Source organism: Carcharhinus amblyrhynchos, chromosome 7 (genome assembly GCF_965287045.1).
Source record: "Carcharhinus amblyrhynchos chromosome 7, sCarAmb.v2.hapA, whole genome shotgun sequence".
Taxonomy (NCBI): Eukaryota; Metazoa; Chordata; class Chondrichthyes; order Carcharhiniformes; family Carcharhinidae; genus Carcharhinus; species Carcharhinus amblyrhynchos.
Window position 1 is genome coordinate 66,117,897 of NC_137330.1, and position 20,950 is coordinate 66,138,846.

Below are 20,950 nucleotides of genomic sequence, written 5' to 3' on the forward strand. Positions count from 1 at the left end.
AGATCAATCAAGCCTAAATCTAAACATGATTTTAAATTGTAGTGACTATTTGATAATCAGCTGTCGCTAAAATAACAGTCTAGCATTAACATTACAACATGGGACAGATTTTGGGCGCCGCACCTGCGCAAGGATATTTTGGCCCTGGAGGGAGTGCAGAGGAGGTTTACTAGGCTGATACCGGAGTTGAGGGGATTGAGCTATGAGGAGAGGCTGAATAAACTAGGCTTGTACTCGTTAGAGTTTAGAAGAATGAGGGGAGATCTCATTGAGACGTATAAGATGATGAATGGGATGGATAGGATAGAGGTGGAGAGACTCTTCCCGCTCAAAAAAGACAGTAGGACTAGGGGGCACAGCCTCAAGATAAAGGGGAGGCGGTTTAGAACGGAGTTGAGGAGGAACTTCTTCACTCAAAGGGTGGTGAATCTCTGGAATTCTCTGCCCGTTGAAGTGGTGGAGGCTGCCTCGCTAAATATTTTTAAGAAGCGGGTTGATGGGTTTTTGATAAGAGAAGGGATTAAGGGTTATGGGGAGAGGGCGGGAAAGTGGAACTGAGCCACGACAGATCAGCCATGATCTTATTGAATGGTGGGGCAGGCTCGAAGGGCTAGATGGCCTACTCCTGCTCCTATTTCTTATGTTCTTATGTTCTTATTTAAAGGTTGTTGACTTGTAAATAAAACAAATGTTTTTGTAAAAAAAAACTTTTGTGCGAGTTGTTTCAGGGTTGGTATTGAATAAAAATACATTTCTGTTCTAAGAGGATTGAGACAGGACATATTTGATTTATTTTAAAAGATAGCTGTGGCAATTTATTAAAGTACTTCAGTTATTAGTACAGATTGTGTGTGTTTTACTAAAACCAAAAGAGAAAATGCTAGAAAATCTCAGCAGATCTGGCAGCATCTGTAAGGAGAGAAAAGAGCTGATGTTTCTAGTCCAGGCAACCCTTTGTCAAAGCTAAAAGGCATAGAAAGTGGGAGATTTTTATACTCTAGGGTGAGGGGATGAAAGATGAACCATAGCCACAAAAACAAAAGGAAAGGCTAAGAGGCGTTACTGGCAATCCACAGAGAGAATAGAAGAGAGATGTGAATGGCCAAAGGCAGAGAAGCTGAAATCAGAGGGTAAACTGTGACAGATAAAGAAGTAGGGGGAGGACAAGATAGGTGGGAAAGAGATAAAATTGAGAAAAAAGGGGGAAAGAAGGGAAATGCTGAGAAAAGGGGATTAAAAGAGGGGGAAAGAGTGGGGGGAGAGAAATAAAGAAAGACAATAAAGAAATAAAAGATAGACAACAGTTAAAATAAAATGAAAACAAAGCAGTCAAGGTGGGTGGAGCTAATCATCTGAAGTAGTTGAATTCAATGTTGATGCCAGAAGGCTGTAACGTACCTTGTTAAATCTTGAAGAGAGAGAGCAACTCAAGATCGTCATTTAGAAATTATGCAGAATTATTACTGAATAAACACTTAATGGATTCCTTTGCCAGCTGTTTAAAATAATATAAAGCTCATTTGTTTTCAATAATTAGTAACTCTATTAAAACAACTTCTAAAGTAATTTTAGACAAATACATTAAGTGTTCAGATGATTTTATTGGCAATTAATTTCTGTGCTCATTCTTTAGGTCTCTAAGACATTTTCTTTTTGTTTTACATTTACAACAATTACCTGGATTTTGTTTATGTCAGTTTTGAGTTAAAGTTCACATGGTGACCTGAATCTGTTGAATTGTCAATGGGCACATAATTATAACTGCAAAATTTCAAATGACCCAAGCAAACTAGTATCATGAACATGTGCAAAATGTGTGACTTAAGCAAATCTTCAAGGCCAAAATAAATCAATGGTTCTGAAGAGATGGTGAAAATTTGTGTCCAGCTGCAGCATATGAATGTGTTTACATTTTAATGCTGTGTGATCTGCATTTCTAAATATTATCTGCATTTTCAGGAAATCATGGTTATCCTCTCTATTGATTATTTAGCAAATTCATTTCTTGGATTTATCTGAAAAAGCCAAATATTAAGATTTTCTGGAACAAATTCCCATGACTTCCAACAGGCTAAAAACTGGATTGTTTCAGCTTATTCTGTAGTGTTTAATCAGAAGGAAAAGAACTTGTTGTGAAATTTGAAAATCAACACACTAATACCAAAAACAGTACAATATGATGATATATGCTGGATTATTCATGAAACAATATGTTTATTCATGAAGACTGGCATTGAAAGGGTAATTAAATCTCTGAATTTGATGAGTTATATTTATCATACTTACTCCTTTCTCTACTTGTTACATATGTTGTGTTCCCTATCTCTAATCTTAAATTAGATGCCTGAGTAAATTGATTGTGTTGATTTTCTCAGCTTTTGAGTTGTACATGCTGCTGCTATTGTTCTAATTGCAGCTATATTTAATATTGGCTCAAGATGAATATAAAGGGGTTGCTTTGATGTTATTGTGAGAACAGTGAAACAAACTGAAACCTTTTAGAGAAGAAACTCAGCAAGTGCTGAAAGCAGGAGTGAGATGATTGGACCATGTAATGATTAAGTCAGGGAGATGGATGCGCAAAATTGGTGCCATATTTCATTAAAATTAGCAAGCAGCCAGTATTATTCATGCTGCTTATTGACAGTTTCCTGATTGAAAGCACGAGCAAATCAGATGTCAGTGAAGACATTGAAAAACACTTTCACTTTTTAAAGCGGATATTTTTTACTTAACATAATCTGTCCGGTACATTGAAAATAGCAAGTAGATTCAGTGCAGCCAAGGCACTGTGTAGTTCAGAGAATCATTTAGAAAGATTGAACTAGTAGGTTCACCAAGCATATGTGCAAGCACAAGTTAGCGCAGGAATCAGTTCACGAGAAGGTGAGCTTGCCAACTGACAGTATTGTAGAAGGCGCATATGCTGCCCTCAAGGGCTGGTCTCCAGAAGAAGACTGATGGCTCTGCTCCATTTAATTGAATTGTAAGTTACTCATTCTCATCATAATCTTGGATCTCCATTATTTGAATAATAGAATTCCTACAGTGCAGAAGAAGGCCTTTCAGCCCATTGGATCTGCACCAATTCTCTAATGGAGTGTCTTACCCAGGCCCACACTTCGTTCTATCCCTGTAGTCTCACACATTTATTCCACTAATTCCCCCTAACCTACACATCTTTGGACACTAAGGGGCAATTTAGCATGGCAAATCCATCTAACTTACAAATCTTTGGACAGTGGGACAAAATCAGAGCACATAGAAGAAACCCATGCAGACACGGGGAGAAGTGTAAACTCCGCACAGTCACCCAAGACTAGAATCAAATCCTGGTCCTTGGCGCTGTGAGGCAGCAGTGCTAACCTGGAAGATTTCTGGAACTATTTTTATGTCTTTATCATGAAGATAGATACAAAGTATTTCTTTAATGTTTCCGACATTTCTTTGTTCCTCATTATAACATTACCTGTCTACATATCTAAGAGATACATGTTTACTTTTACTGATCTATTCTGATTAACATACCTACAGAAACATTTGCAATCTACTTTTATTGCTGTTATTAGTTTACTCTTATATTCTCTTTCCCTATACTCATCAAGTTATTGGGCCTCTTTTGCTGAATTCTAGAAGCCTCCTCATTCCCAGACATACATAAGAACATAAGAACATAAGACGTAGGAGCAGGAGTAGGCCATCTAGCCCTTCGAGCCTGCCCCGCTATTCAATAAGATCATGGCTGATCTGAAGTGGCTCAGTTCCACTTTCCCGCTTTCTCCCCATAACCCTTAATTCCCTTGCCTACCAAAAACCTATCTACCTGTGACTTAAATATATTTAGCGAAGTGATCTCCACCACTTCAACGGGCAGAGAATTCCAGAGATTCACCATTCAACTCTGTTCTAAACTGCCCCCCCCCTTATCTTGAGGCTGTGCCCTCTAGTCCTGTTGTCCTTTCTGAGGGGTAAGAATCTCTCTACCTCTACCCTACCCATCCCCTTCATTATCTTATACGTCTCTATAAGATCCCCCCTCATCCTTCTAAACTCCAACGAGTACAGACCCAGTCTATTTAGTCTCTCTTCATAGTCCAACCCCCTCATCTCCGGTATCAGCCTAGTGAACCTCCTCTGCACTCCCTCCAAGGCCAAAATATCCTTGCGCAAGTGCGGCGACCAAAACTGCACACAGTACTCCAGCTGCAGCCTCACCAGTGCCCTGTACAGTTGCAGCAAGACCTCCCTGCTTTTATATTCTATCCCCCTCGCTATAAAGGCCAGCATCCCATTCGCCTTCTTGATCACCTGCTGCACCTGCAGACTGGGTTTTTGCAACTCATGCACAAGGACCCCCAGCTCCCTCTGCACCATAGCATGCTGCAGCTTTTCACCCTTTAAATAGTAATCCCTCCTACTATTATTCCTGCCAAAGTGGATAACCTCACACTTGCTAACATTGTACTCCTTCTGCCAGGTCCTCTCCCACTCGCTCAGCCTATCGAGATCCCTCTGCAGACTTTCCACACCCTCCACGCAATTTGCTTTTCCACTCATCTTTGTGTCATCAGCAAATTTCGACACCCTACACTCAGCTCCCTCCTCCAGATCATCTATATAAATGGTAAATAGCTGAGGCCCCAGCACCGATCCCTGTGGCACTCCACTAGTTATCAACCGCCAATCAGAATAGAACCCATTGATACCAACTCTCTGCCTCCTATTAGACAACCAATCCTCTATCCACGCTAACACCTTACCCCCAACTCCATGCCCCCTAACCTTCTGAAGCAACCTTTTGTGCGGCACCTTATCAAACGCCTTCTGAAAATCGAGAAACACCACATCCACCAGTTCCCCTCTGTCTACCGCACTAGTCACATTCTCATAGAATTCCAATAAATTTGTCAAACACGACTTCCCCTTAACAAATCCGTGCTGCGTCTGCTGTATCAAACAATTCTTCTCCAGGTGCCTCGCTATTTCTTCTTTGATGACGGATTCCAGCATTTTTCCAACAACAGACGTTAAACTAACCGGCCTATAATTCCCTGCCTTTTGCCTGCTACCTTTTTTAAACAGCGGCGTAACATTAGCTGTTTTCCAATCTTCCGGCACTTCCCCGGAATCCAGCGAAGTTTGGTAAATAATCACTAAGGCATCCACTATCACCTCTGCCATTTCCTTCAAAACCCTGGGATGTATTCCATCCGGTCCTGGGGACTTGTCCACTATCAGTCCCGCTAGTCGATCAAGCACTACCTCTCTAGTGACAGTAATCGCATTCAGGCCCTCAACTCCTACCATCCTTCTATCTTTAATGTCTGGCAAACTATTCGCATCCTCCTCCGTGAAGACCAAGGTAAAAAACTTATTTAAGGCCTTAGAACAGTTGTGGTGGAGCTCTGCGAGCTAATCACAGAAGACTCAGGTACAGGTCAAGATTGTTTATACAAGATTCAAACGTGCAGGAAGAGCACTATCTCAGAGAGTCCCAGAAACAGCAGTCTGCCAAGTCAGAGTTTTCCACTGCATTTATACATTGTTAGTCACATACGCAGAACAGTATTTAATTTCCAATCAGGTTTACGTATAGATTTACATTAAATGGATGTATTTGGCTCCAGGTGCATAGATCATCAAGCAAAGCATCTGAGACTACACTTAATCTGTTCTGATTCAATGTCTGTCCTTCTAACAATAAACAAGTTTGATTCCCAAGACCTTTCTGGAGAGTTCTGCTAATTTGGATCCTTGACAAGAAATATAAGGTTCATCAGGCAACTCATGCTATTGATGTGAGACCTTAGGGTTTACAAGGTTCGCCAGTGTATAGAGTTCACCAGCTGACTAGCATGTGCTCTTACTGTGAGTCAGGAATGTTAGCTCTAATCTTTTACTAAATCTATTGATTTCTCCTAACATTCCCCCTTTTGACCCCTGGCTGTTGACCAATCTGAATCTCAATTGTTTGATTCTAGCTAAATGTCTGCTTCGGGGAGGTGACAGTTTGTGGCTGAATTAATTTCGTCAAAGCCCCACTGTATTTTCTAATTCCTCGCTTGTTTTTTTATTTTCTGACTGTAAATCAATATTTTGTTCCAGTCTTTGTTCTAGCAGCAGTTTTTTCCGAGCACAATGCACCTTATGCCTTCTGTTCCCAAAGTAACTGATTGTTCAAGACAGACATGCTCTCCTGCCAGAAACCTGTTCCCTTTTGCAACTTATCTATCAGTTCACTTCCATTTTCGCTCAGCTGTAACACACGCAGGCATATACAATAGGCCAACTTGTTTCAGACATTCTCCCACTCATTTTCCTTTCTGATCGTCCTTAGAAAATCTACAAAGGATATGCTCATAAGCTCCCAGGCCGTTGTTCACTCCTGATATTTCTGTCTCCTTTGTCCAACTGTCTGGTTACATTCTAGCATATGCCAAAGCCTTGTGATTCCTTACTTTGCTGAATAACTACCCCACATGTTTAAGAACATAAGAACATAAGAAATAGGAGCAGGAGTAGGCCATCTGGCCCTTCGAGCCTGCCCCGCCATTCAATAAGATCATGGCTGTCGTTCTGCTATAAACCTCATGATAAAGCCCTCAGCTCCCCTATCGAGGTTCATGATAAGCTCTTTCTCTGTTCCTGATGGCATTCTTTCGTTTTATTTACATGTGACATCTTTTTAGGGGTCTGACTTCAATTAGACAGATCTCACTAGTGCAGCTTCAACTACTGTTTTTCCCAACTGTAGCCTGCCTGTGCGTCTTCAACTATTCCAGCCCAACAGCATGGTTCTGCCTCCTCTACTTATCTAAGGGCTTAGCCTACCTGTGCTGCTTCGACTAGACATAGCCTGGCAAGGTGACTTCAACAACTGTTTTTCCCAACTGTAACCCACCTGCATGGCTTCAAAAGTTCTAGCCCACCTGCTCTGTCTCCACACTTTACATGGTAGTCATCTGGCTTACCTGTGCCACTTTGGCACTGATACTCCACCAGAATGGTTCTGCCTCCTACCTTGTGCCTCCTGTCCTGAGTTCTCCTTTCAGATTATTTTGATACTCAACTAGATCATCCTCAGGCAGGCTTGCTGCAAAACTATGCATGGTAAACAAAATATACTCACCCTGTTTGCAGAACTGTTACAATGATCTGATACAATTATTCTGTTGAGTATGCCTAATTGATGAGGTGGAGTTATACAAATTAATCCCAAGTGACTCAGGTACAGGTTAAGATCATTTATTCAAGATTCAAGCATGCAGGGAGAGCAGTATCCCAGAGACTCATATAACAGCACTCTGTCAAGTCAAGACAGATTTCCATCTTATTTATGCACTATTGGTTTTGTACACACAACATTGTTTAAATTCCAATCTCTTCAACATAAAGGTTCACATTAAACTGGGATCTTTGGCTCCAGGTCCATAGTTCGCCAGAAATGTTAACTCAAACTCCTTTCACTAAATCTACTTATTTCTCCTAATACTATTCTTCTTGGCAACATTTATAAGACTCTTCCTTTGATCTAATACTCGCTATAATTTTTTTGTGAGCCACCATTGGGTTGCTTTTCAGCTGAGGATTTTGTGAGTCAACAGATGGTGTTGGGTAGGACCTGGACAAAGCATTGAATGATCTAAGTTTAGCAGAAGGTAGAGGATGGGAGCTGGCCTGGAGAATACTGGAACAAATACATAGATAAGGGTAGATTGAGGTAAGAGTGGAGACAGATGAGGATATGTGGGAGGAGGTAGGAAGTATTCATGATGGGGCTAATTATAGGGTCTGGATTTCAGCTTTGGGTCAAATAGAGTGACAGGCTTGTGACCTGGTTGATTCAAACGATGACAATAGTTGTGTAGATGATAGAATTATTGGCCAGTATAGAAGTTGTGGTGGGGACAGAAGACAATGGGTGTGACCTTACCTACCATTCAGGCCATGCTCCCATTGCAGCGAGGTCAGAGAATTTGGCAGCCAGCCAAATCTTCATTCACTACAGTGGGATGGGAAAATCCCGCCGGCGTGAACATTGATAAGATTCCGGCCTATGGTTTTAGTCTTCTCAATGTTTAACTGGAGGAAATTGTATCTCATCCTGAACTGGATGTTCACAAAGTTGTTTGACAGCACAGGGGCAATGGAAAGTTCAAGAGAGTTGACAAAGGGGTAGAGCTATGTATTATCAACATAAAGGTGTTCTGGTGATGCTGCCAAGGAGTAACATGTCGATATGGAAGAGGAGTCAGCTGAGTATTGACCTTTCAAAAACATCAAAGGCGATAATGCAGAGATCAGTAAGAGCAGCACTGCTGGTGATACCATAGCTATGACTCGAGAGGCAAAAATGGATGCTGAGCTGGATAATAGCCAAGAAATGTTGGAGAAGACTGGTGTTCTGGAAGATAGCAATTGTTGCAGGGAAAGATAAGGAGGGATAATATACCACTGTCACAGAGGAGAGCATTATTGGCTTTGAGTACACAAACCCAAGAACACAAGAGGAGAAGTAAATCATATGGCCCGTCGAACTTGCTCCGTCATTCAATGTGATCACAAATTATCATAGGTCTCAACTCCACCTTCCCAACAACTCCCCATACCCTTTGATTCTAAGAAACAAAAAATCAGTCAACCTAGATCTTTTATCTAGATCTTTCTCTTTTCCCTTAGTAATGAACCTTGAGGTATTTTTCTATCTTAAAAGGGCAGAGAAATACAATTTTTTTGTAATCTGAAATTCCATATACTTTCAGGTGAATATAATTCATAACATAGGCTTCAAAAGTATAAGCTGAAAAGGGATTTGTTATATTACATTGGACTTGGTAACAGCTGTGATACTGTGTCTTTGAAATGAATTGTATTCTATTAATTTGAACACATTTAACATTGCTTTATTTTAGCTCCTTAGCCAATTTATAGATCTGTATAGGGGGTTAGTTAGTTCAGTTGGCTGGACAGCTGATTCCTGATGCAAAGCAATGACAACAGCATGGGTTCAATTTCATTCTGACTGAGATTTTTTGTGAAGGCGTGCCTTTTCAACCTTGCCCCTCTCTTGAGATGTGGTGATCATCAGGTAAAATCAGCACCAGATAGCCTATGGTCATCTGGGACTATGGCGACCTTACTTACTGATCTGCATGTGATGATAAAATTAACAATCAATGTTGATCCTTGACTGAAATGAAAAGAGAAAATGCTGGAAAATCTCAGCAGGTCTGGCAGCATTTGTAAGGAGAGAAAAGAGCTGACATTGAGTCCAGATGAACCTTTGTCAAAACTAAAAGGCATAGAAATTGGGAGATATTTATACTGCAGGATGAGGGAATGAAAGATGAGTCATAGCCACAGAAACCAGGAGAAAGACTGCTAATGGCTATCCACAGAGAGAATAAAGGGTGTGAATAGTACACTGATATAGCTATAACACCTATCCCTTTACCTCTTCTATGTTTACCATCCATGGTCCAAAACATTCATTCCAGGTTAAGTAGCGGTTCACTTACATCTCTTTCAATTTGGTGTATTGCATTCGCTGCTCCTGTGTAGCCTTCTCTATATTAGACAGGCCAAATGTAGACTGGGTGATCACTTTGCTGAGCACCTTCAGTCTGTGCGCAATGATTTCTGGGGTTGCTTGCCATTTTAATACACAATTCTGCTCCCACGCTCTCATGTCTGTCCTTGGCTTGCTGCAATGTTCCAGTGAAGCTCAGTGCAAACTGGAGGAACAGCATCTCATCTTCCGGCTAGGCATTTTACAGCTTCCAGTCTCATCGAATTCAACAACTTCAGATGATTTGCTCCACTCCACCTTGACCCCTTTGTTTCCATTCTATTTCATTTAATTTTTTACTATTCTCTATCTTTTATTTCTTTATTATCTTTCTTCATTTTTCTACCCCCCCCCCACTCTTTCCTCCTACTTTATCCCCCTTCCTTTATCTTTTCTCCCCCTTTCTCTCCATGGACAGTCATTAGCATTCTTTTTCCCTGGTTTCTGTGGCTATGCATCATCTTTCATTCGCACACCCTGCAGTATAAATATCTCCCGCTTTCTATGCCTTTTAGCCTTGACAAAGGGTCATCTGGACTTGAAACATCAGCTCTTTTCTCTCCTCACAGATGTTGCCAGACCTGCTGAGATTTTCCAGCATTTTCTCTTTTGTTTTCGGATTCCAGCATCCACAGTAATTTGCTTTGATCTTGACTGCATAGATAGCAATAAAATGCCTGTCTGCGCACTTCATAGTTATTTAACTTTGCTTGATGATCTTGTATCAATTACATTCACTTTGATATTAACTGTTGCAAATAAAAACCAAGACTTAGGGTGGGACTTCCGAGCCGCACGTGCGCTTAAAATCGAATAGTCCCACCCAAGCTCAATGAACCTTTAAAATGGACTGTCGAATTTTCTGTCTCGCTCATTATGATCCTTGCAGCAAACGAGATGCTACGATTCCAGTGGTGGGTGGGATAGGAAAATTCCACTCAATGGGATAGCTTTTCCCTCCAACTGAGTTTGGCTTTTCATTGCTTTGAGAGCAAAAATGGGAAGGATGTAAAAGTGGAGTTTGACTTAATCCCATTTATTTCTTTTCAGACAGATTAGCTTAAAGTTAACTGGATTGCAACTGGGATTCTTATTGAATCAGAAGCCTTTGAATTTAAACCCCCACTCTAAAACCTGAGCACACAAATACAAGTTCTGAGTACTATTTAAAGAAGAATATTTCATGGCATGAAAGTCATAGGCAATATTTAATGATCAACTAATACTACTAGGAGCAGATTATTTAGTAATTTATTTATTTGCTGTTCATGAGAGATGATGTGCAAACAGCTGTGACTAAATTTCATCAAACATTTCATTGGTTGTAAAAGACTTCTGAGGCTATGGTAGTGTTCCATATTCAGGGAAGCTATTATTTACTGACAAGCAATTGAAATTAAAAGGCACATTTTGAGTCTATATTTTATTTTGAGCCTGATTTTCCCTTTTAAAATGACAATCTAATGCTTTTTAATCTTCAAGGCAATTCTGGCCATTGGAAGGTGCATGTATACGTCAGATGAGCGCAGATTTTTGGCTCAGGTGTGATGGTCCCCTCCATCCCATCTCCCAACATCTACTCAAATAGCCACCCAAAGGTTCATCAAGATTTAAAGATGAATAATAGCTGAAGTTAAGACAGGTGAGGAAAATTAATGGTAGATGCCCCGACAGTAAGGTGGGGAGAGAAGAAAAGAAAATATACCTGGAGCATTGGCAGTCATTATTCAGTTCAGTTTGCAAACTAGAAAAGACTTAAACAGTGTTACAGTGCCTATTACACTACTAGTCAAGACATAGCATAATATATCCACCCAGATATGATCTGGGTGGGTGAATTGTAGGTGTATACGATACCTTATAGTAAGCTGATCTTTCTCAACACCCTAGCTATGACTGTAACACTATATTCTGCACCTTCTCTTTTCCTTCTCCCCATATAAATGGTATGCTTTGTCCATATAGCACACAAGAAACAATACTTTTCACTGCATACCAATACATGGGACAATAATAAATCAAATCAGCATACTATATTCATGGCCAAATGAAGGAAACACATCAGTGCAATATATTTCCTGCCATTTGCACATTTGAAGTGCCCCTCCTTGGCACTGACTTCTAGAATCCCCGCTAACCTTGGGGACAGGGGTGGAGGAGTTGGTGAGGAATGAATCTAAATTTTTATAAGTTTGATCACAACTTAATTGAGGAATCCAATGATTGGCGGGGGTGGGGTTTTGAAGTGGGGTGAGGTCGAGTGCAAGCCCTGACTCGGGATTGGGCAAGAGAGTTGGGGGTGGGGCAGTTGAGTGCAGGCTATGGTTGGGGTAAAGGTTTGGGGGGAGTCCCTGAGACCTCCGTTTTGGGCTGAGTGGGAGGTTTATTGCAATTCTGCCCTTTAAAGGTGGCACTCTGATATCTGTGTAACCAGGTTTTGCTAGTGTGTTGAGGGCCTGTCTCCTTGCATGAGGGCCTGGAATTGTTAATTTTTTTTGGCAGAGTGTCATAACATTTGGAGATAAACACCCCAGTTTTCTTGCTGGAAAAACCACTCTGCCATTTTTTGGGAAAAAAAATAATGTATTTTTTCATTTCCTCAAAATGTAGTCAACTTACATTAGGATAATCTGCCTCAAAGTATTATTATTGTGGCCCAAAGTGGATTGAAACTGGTGCCGAAGTATCCTAATATCCATGATCTCCAGAAATCAACCAGAGTCAAATCATTTACCACTGCAATTCTGCCAGCAGATAAAGACCACAGAAACATTTGTTTCATGATCTGTAATTTCAACTCTACAGTATGAAATTGCTGTGCAAGCACTTTCTGGTTAAAGATGACAATTAAGGAATTTTCTCCTCAAAAATAATGAAGGTTTTAAATAGCAACATTTCATTAGCATTAAAAAAATCTATGTGGAGCCTAAATCAACAGTTTTAGAACTTGTATTAACTGTTCAAACAAATTGTTGAGTTATAAAACCATTTTAGGATTTTCACATGATTTTACTATTTCTTATTAATAGAAAAGGAAGCTCAATATTTGTATTGTTGATGGAAGTCTTTTTGTTTTGAGGGCCTAGCTGTAGTGCTAATTCTCTATTTTGTTTGTTTTCAGCCATATGCTATCATCCAATGAATGGTCATTAACTTGAAACATTGAGTAGATTTCCCTGGTTGGATCACAATATTGGCCTCAATTCCAGGTCAGGAATCCAGCAGTGATCATTGATGGATGTCAGTTGCAATCTTTTGGGAGGCGGCCAATTAAGAAGCTGCCTCCAGAAACCCCATCCAATTAAAGACAGCTTTGGACTCGGGAAGTAGAAGGCCCAACGGGAAGGCCCACAGTGTTGCCTGGCTGGTAGCAACACTGAAAGAGACTTTCTCCTGTCTGGAGCTGTGCCCTCTATTGTTTGGCTTGCTATGTAGTGGTGAAGAAAAATCTTCTGAATGCATTTTAAAAATTCTGCCCCCTGTCACTTTTGCACTAATTCTATTCCAATTGATGATCGGATAGTTGAATTCTTTCACTGTTACTGTCATATTGTTTTTACATTTCTCAGAGACTTGTCTATGGAGTTGATCTTCTATGTCCCTCTTTTTGGGGTCTGGAGTACATTCTCAGTAATGTGAATGTCTCTTTTTGTTTTATATTTCAAATCATATGCCCTCATTTGATGATCGTTCCATCCCTCCTCACAGCTATAATTGTTTCTTTAATCAAAATTGTAATCCCCCTCCTCCATTTTATACCCCATCTGATCTCAAAATCCTATAAGTAGAACTGCTGAGCTGCTCTCCTGCCCTTATTTCAAACATTTCTCAGCATTGGCTGTAATACTACACTCTTTAATACTGAAGTCTTTCTGTATTGTCACTCTACCTTATTCCAAGGACTCTTTAAATAGAACATAGAAGAACATAGAACATAGAACATTACAGCGCGGAACAGGCCTTTCGGCCCACAATGTTGCGCCGACCAGTCTTATTTTTAAAAAAAAAACATTGACCCACTAATCTAAACCAATCCCTTTTCGTCCATAAACCTATCCACCAATCTCTTAAACGCCCCCAAACTAGGCGCATTTACAACTGCAGCAGGCAGGGCATTCCAGTCCCTCACCACCCTCTGGGTAAAGAACCTGCCCCTGACATCCGTCCTATAACTACCCCCCCTTAATTTAAAGCCATGCCCCCTCGTGCTAGCTTTCTCCATCCGAGGAAACAGGCTATCACCATCCACCCTATCTAAACCTCTAATCATCTTATATGTTTCTATAAGATCCCCTCTTAGCCGCCTTCTTTCCAGTGAAAACAACCCCAAATCCCTCAGTCTCTCCTCATAGGACCTCCCCTGCATACCAGGCAACATCCTGGTAAACCTCCTCTGCACCCTCTCCAAAGCCTCCACATCCTTCCTGTAATGTGGGGACCAGAACTGCACACAGTACTCCAAGTGCGGCCGCACCAGAGTTGTGTACAGTTGCAACATGACGCTGCAACTCCTAAATTCAATCCCCCTACCAATAAACGCCAAGACACCGTACGCCTTCTTAACAACCTTATCTACTTGATTCCCAACTTTCAGGGATCTATGTACACATACACCTAGATCCCTCTGCTCCTCCACTCTATTCAAAGTCCTCCCGTTAGCCCTATACTCAACACATCTGTTATTCCTACCGAAATGGATTACCTCACACTTCTCCGCATTAAACTCCATCCGCCACCTCGCGGCCCAGCTCTGCAACCTGTCCAAGTCACCCTGCAAACTTCGACACCCTTCCTCACAATCTACCACACCTCCGACTTTGGTGTCATCAGCAAACTTACTAATCCACCCAACTATACCCTCATCCAGATCATTAATAAAGATTACAAACAGCAGTGGCCCCAAAACAGATCCCTGAGGCACACCACTCGTAACCGAACTCCATGATGAATAATTATCATCAACCACCACCCTCTGTCTCCTATCTGCTAACCAATTCCTGATCCAAGTACCTAAATTACCACCAATCCCATACATCTGCATTTTCTGCAGAAGCATACCATGGTGAACCTTATCAAACGCCTTACTAAAATCCATATATACCACGTCTACTGCCTTACCCCTATCCACCTCTTTGGTCACCTTCTCAAAGAACTCAATAAGGTTAGTAAGGCACGACCTTCCCGCTACAAAACCATGCTGACTATCTCTAATCAAATAGAAATATATATCCTTTAACACCATCAAACTCCCTTGTTGTCCATTTTCTGGGCATTGTTTCTTGTGCTTTTCAAACAAGGTTACAAATTTTCTGCCTTCCATTTCCAATTTTTCTTCACTCCCTCCATAAAAGCAAGTTTCACGTTGCCCCATCAAGCAAATTTGAAACTTCCTCAACGGAAGTAGCAAAACCCTGTAAGGATGTTTGTCCCAGACCTGTTAAGGTTTCTGATTTGATTTGATTTTTTATTGTCTCATGTATTAGTATACAGTGAAAACTGTTGTTTCTTGTGTTCTATATAGACAAAGCATTGTGTACATAGAGAAGGAAAGGAGAGGTTGCAGAATGCAGTGTTCACTCATAACCAATGTGTAGAGAAAGATCAACTTAATATGAGGTAGGTCCATTCAAAGGTCTGATGGCAGCAGGGGGGAGAAACTGTTCTTGAATTGGTTGGTCCGTGACCTTAGACTTTTGTATCCTTTTCCTGACAGAAGAGAGTATGTCTGTGATGCACGGAGTCCTTGATGTAAGGTGTAACCGGTCTGGCTGTAAAAGTCCTACATCCCAAGACACAGTGCCAATGGCTCAGGAATCTAAAGTCCTCCCTCCTGCACTATCTCTCCAGTCACATTTTGACCATCTCTACCTTCCTATTTCTGTACTGAAAGATGGAAGAATGGTCTCCAGATAAAGGTTTACTGCCAGCAAATCACTTCCAATGTTGGAGAAATAATGCAATGATGATTCATTAGACTGGTTTCTGAAATGAAGGGACTGATCCATGGGGAAAGATTGAATGGACTTGTCTTAAGTTCCCTGGAAATTAGAAGAATGAGTGGTGATTATATTGAAACATATAAAATCCTAAAGGACAGATGCTCAGAAAATGTTTCCCAGCTCGGGAAGCTAGAATACAAGGTCACGGTCTCAGAATAAAGATTTGTCTATTTAGGACTAGGTGAGGAGAAATTTCTTCACTTATAGAGCTCTGCATCTTTAGAATTCTCTACCCCAGAGAATTGTAGATACTCAGTTGTTAAGCTTCTTCAAGACAGAGGATAATAGATTTTGGGATAAGGGAATTAAGGCATTCAGGGAGAATGCAAAGAGGTGAAGTTAAGGGCAATCTTGTTGGGTGATAGAGCACTCGAAGGGCAAAATGACCTATTTAAACTCCCATTTCTCATGTTCTTGTGTTTTCATGTTCTTAACCTGCACATCAGGTTCCCCCCTGATTTTGAACTATTTAGTGGTCATGGGATGACACTTCCCAAATCGAATGAGACAGATACGCACTGCTGAGAATTGCCTTGCTTTTCTTGTAACAAATTTCATAATTTTTTGGACATGTTTGAATATACTAATTAGGTTATTGTTCAAAATGGCTTCAAGCTGACGGTGATCATGTTCTGCACATTTTACGTTTAGATATTGTGAGCCTGATTTTGTTAACACCGGAACTCACTCAAGTGTGCCTTTAATTGGTGGGGCAAGTTAACTCAAATAGCTCAGTGGCACTCACTGATGCAATAAGATAATTATTTCAGACATTTTATGCATCTATTGGCCTGGAATTTTGCGTTGAAATAAGGGCATAATTTTATAGTGCAATTTGTTGCAAAGCATTGAAGGCATTTGGACATAAATTACTTATTTACTTCTACATATGTAAGAATTTATTCCATATTTTGTAATGATTCTGTAAAGTATCCACCAAATCCTTCCATCACTCACTAATTCACTTCCTTCCCATAAAATAAATGCAACAAGATCCAATTTCTATCCTGCAGTGACTAATGGTCATAAGTAAGGTGTTGATTGCTTTAACCCTTATCTTTCATTCTTAATGAGGAACTTAAAGATTGTGTAAATTTGGCATGCTTTTCCAGCTCCAATTGTTTACAGAAACTTATACTTGTGTTGCATATTTTTGTGTTCCAATATTTGCCTAATAAATTCAATGACCAATGAGAAAATCAGCCTAAATTTCAATTTAACCTTCCAGTTATATTGCTTCAGGAAATTTGGGCTTTTTATCGAGAGAAAACACCTTAAACACTCCTCCAAATTTAGTTAAAACTGATTTTGTTTAATCTATAGAGTCTATGGTGCATATTTTAATTATCATTTGTATTTGTTTGTTTTTCTTTTTTCATACGATGTGAGTTTCACTGGCAAGACCAGCATTTGTTGCTAATCCCTAATTGACTTTTAAATATGGTTGTGAGCTGCCTCACAGTCTGAGGATTTGGGGTAAACCATTTAGGATGGAGATGAGGAGATGTTTCTTCACCCAAAGACTGGTGAGCCTGTGGAATTCATTACCACAGAAAGTAGTTGATGCCAAAAAATTGAATGTAGTCAAAAGGCAGCTAGATATAGCAATTGAGGTGAATGGGATCAAAGGTTATGGGGTGAAAGCAGGATTAGGCTATAGAGTTGGGCAATTAGCCATGATTGTGATGAATGGCAGAGCACGCTCAAAGGGCAAATAGCATCCTCCTACTCCAATATTTCTGTGTTTCTTGAGCTGTCTGATTGATGTAAGTGAAGCCACAGTACTGTCAGGAAAGGAGTTCCAGGATTTTGACCAAATGACAGGGAAGGAACGGCGATATAGTTCTAAGTCAGAATGGTGTGTGACTTGGACTGGAGCTTGCAGATGGTGGTGTTCCTATGCGTCTTCTAGCCTTATCCTTTTAAGTGATGGAGCTGTGAATTTGGAAGTTGGTATCAAAGGAGGCTTGGTGAGATGCTGCAGAGCATCTTGTGAGGAAAGATATTGGGCAAAATTTTCCAGTTGTTCATGCCATTGGGATTTTCTGGTCCCACTGCAGTGAATGGAGTTTTGGCTGAGTGCCAAATTCTTCGTCCTTGCAGCAACAGCAGGGCATGAACAGCCAGTATGATTGTGCCCATTAGCTCTGACTATGTGGAATTTGTATGGGTAGAGCTAAGAAACACTAAGATGCAAAGAACATTAGTGGAGATTGTATGTGGACCTCTAAACCATAATGTTGATGTTGGGAATGGAATTAAACAGGAAATTAGAGATGCACGCATTAAAGGAACATCTGCAATTGTGGGTGACTTTAATCAGCACATATACTAGGCAAATAAAATTAGTCACAATACCATAGAGGAGGAATTCCTGGAGTCGATACAGGATAGTTTTCTAGACTAATACAGTGAGGAACCAAATGGTGAACAGGCTATCCTAATATAGGTGTTGTCTAATGAGAAAGGAATAATTGGCACCCTAGTTATGTGAGACCCCTTGGAGATGAGAGACTATAATATGATAGAATTTTTCATCAAGATAGAAAGTGATGTAGATGATTCTGAGACGAGGATCCTGAATTGTAATAAAGGAGGCATGGATTGGCTATGATAGTTAGGGCATTGTTATTTAAAGGGATAATGGTAGGTAGGCAATGGCAAACATTCAAGCTCACACAGGTGAACTATAACATTTGTTTATTTCTGTCTGGAGCAAAAGTAAAACAGGAAAGATGGCAAAACCATGGCATACAGGGAAAATTAGAGAAATAATTCATTCCAAATAAGGGGCATTCAAATTGGCCAGAAAAAAATGGATTGGGAGCAATTTAGAATTCAGCAAAGGAAAACCAAAGGATTGATTAAAAAAGGGAAATAATGTTCAACAGCAAGCTTGCAGGGAACATAAAAGTTGGACTGTAAAAGTTTATTTAGGTGTACAAAGAGAAAAAGATTGGTGAGGACAAATATAGGTCTCTTATAGTCAGAAAAAATGAGGAACAAATAAATGGCTGACCAAATAAATACATACTTTAGCTCTGTCTTCACAAAGCAGGACACAAATAACATATCAGAAATGTTGGGGGACACAAGGCTTAGAGGAATTAAAGGAAATCAGTAGATTTCTTTGGTAGAAGCAGACAGAGTCAGCATGGGTTTATGAAAGGGAAATCGTGCTTGAAAAATCTGCTGGAATTCTTTGAGGATGTAAATAGTAGAGTTGATAAGGCGGAGCCAGTGGATGTGGTTTATTGGACTTTCAGAAAGCTTTTAACAAAGTTCTACATAAGAGATTAATATGCAAAATTAAAATACATGGGATTGGGGATAGTGTGTTGAGATCAGTAGAAAACTGGTTAGCAGACAGGAAACAAAGGAGAGGAATAAATGAGTTATTTTCCAAATGGTAGACAGTGATTAGTGGGGTACAGCAGGACCCAGATATTCACAATATATATTAATAATTTAGATGAGGAAACTATATATATCTCCAAATTTGCAGAAGATCTGGGTGGAGCAGTGAGATCTGAGGAGGATGCAGAGGTGCTTCAGGGTGAGTTGGACAAGCTGAGTGAGTGGGAAAATGCATAGCAGATGCAGTATAATGTGAATAAATGTGAGTTTATCCATTTTGGCAGCAAAAACAGGAAGACAGAATTAAGAGAGGGGAATGTGCGATGAGACGTGGGTGTCCTTGCAGACCAATCACTGAAAGTAAGCATGCATGTGCAGTGTGGCAAATGGTATGTTGGCCTTCACAGCAAGAGGATTCGAGAAAAGGAATAGGGATGTCTTTCTCACAATTATACAGGGCCTTGATGAAGCTATACCTGGAATATTTTGTGCAGTTGTAGTCTCCTTATCTGAGAAAGGATTTTCTTGCTATAGAGGGAATGCAAAGGTTTATCACCCTGATTCCTGGGATGGTAGGATTGATGTATGAGGCAATTTTGAGTCGGTTAAGATTGTATTTGCTGGAGTTTAGAGGAATAAGGGGGCTCTCACAGAGTGTGGTAGAACCTGGAGAGAAAACCAACAGGTTCCTGTGGAGAGAAACCTGCCTGTTTTCTCGTCAGAAACAACACAGTATCAACGGCACGGTGGCATGGTTGTTAGCACTGCTGCCTCACAGCACCAGGGACCAGAGTTGGATTCCCAGCTCAGGTCACTGTCTGTGTAAAATTTGTACATTCTCCCTGCTTCTGAGATGGTTTCCTCCAGATGCTCCGGTTTCTTCCCACAGTCCAAAGATGTGCAGGTTGGGTGGATTGGCCATGCTAAATTGACCCCTTGTGTCAGGGGGACTGGTTAGGGTAAATGCACAGGGTTGTGGGGATAGAGCCTTGATGAGATTGTGGTTGATGTAGAATCGATGGGCCGAATGGCCTCTTACTGCTCTGTATGATTCTATGAACACTGCGATTTGTTGGTTTTGCCCTTTGTGTCCTCTCTACAATTTCAAGTGTCTGACATGCATATAACCCTGTATTGTAGTTTCATCAGTTTGGCACCTCACTTTAAGGTATCTCTGGCGCTGTTCCTGGCATAGGTTTCTGCACGGCTTATTTGGCCAGTGTTTATCCCTGTCTTGGTGGTAAATGGTTGAGTGAAGGATGTGCCAAGTCATGAGGTGACACAGAATGCTTTTTTTTCCAGGCTCTATAGAGAGCAGTTTCAGGATTGTGATCACGAGGCAGTCTATTTATCTCAGTGACTCAGTGAAAAACAATAGATAATATAAAAAGGAAGAGAGAATTAACTGTACTGGGTATATTGTGAGGAATGCATATTAAAATGATTTACATTTGTCCATTTTAGAAATATCCTTTAGAACTATCCATGTAGCTTTGGGAGGCCTGATGACACAAAGGGATCTGGGATGTATTAACCTAAAGGTTACAGAGAAAGTCTAATTATTCTTCAGTTTTGTGGATGGTTATGGGCTCTGAGTGACAACATTCCTGAATTGCTACGAATTATTTCAGTTTCTCAACACTATGGTGGAGAAAATGATTAAAAAGCAATCTGTTGTGTCAACTGTGCCCAGCTTAATTGCATGCCATGCAATATGGCCACGTACCTTTGCAATGACTGCATGCAGAATGCCAAATTTTGTCAATACTGTGAATATTCAGACAGATATATTTTACCTGATCTTTCAATTTGTTTACTTGACTTTATTATTAGTGCATTCAAGAAGGATTGTGAAGATAATGTTCTTCTACTGTTGACAAAATATACAAATCTTCATCCTCAATCCATGGCAGACTTGTGACAGAGCAGGTGTCGAGGGCATCTGCTCTTGACATCATTGGAATATCTAGGTCAGAGAAATGTTAGTTAATTAGCATGCAGGAAGCAAACACCTGCTCCACCATGG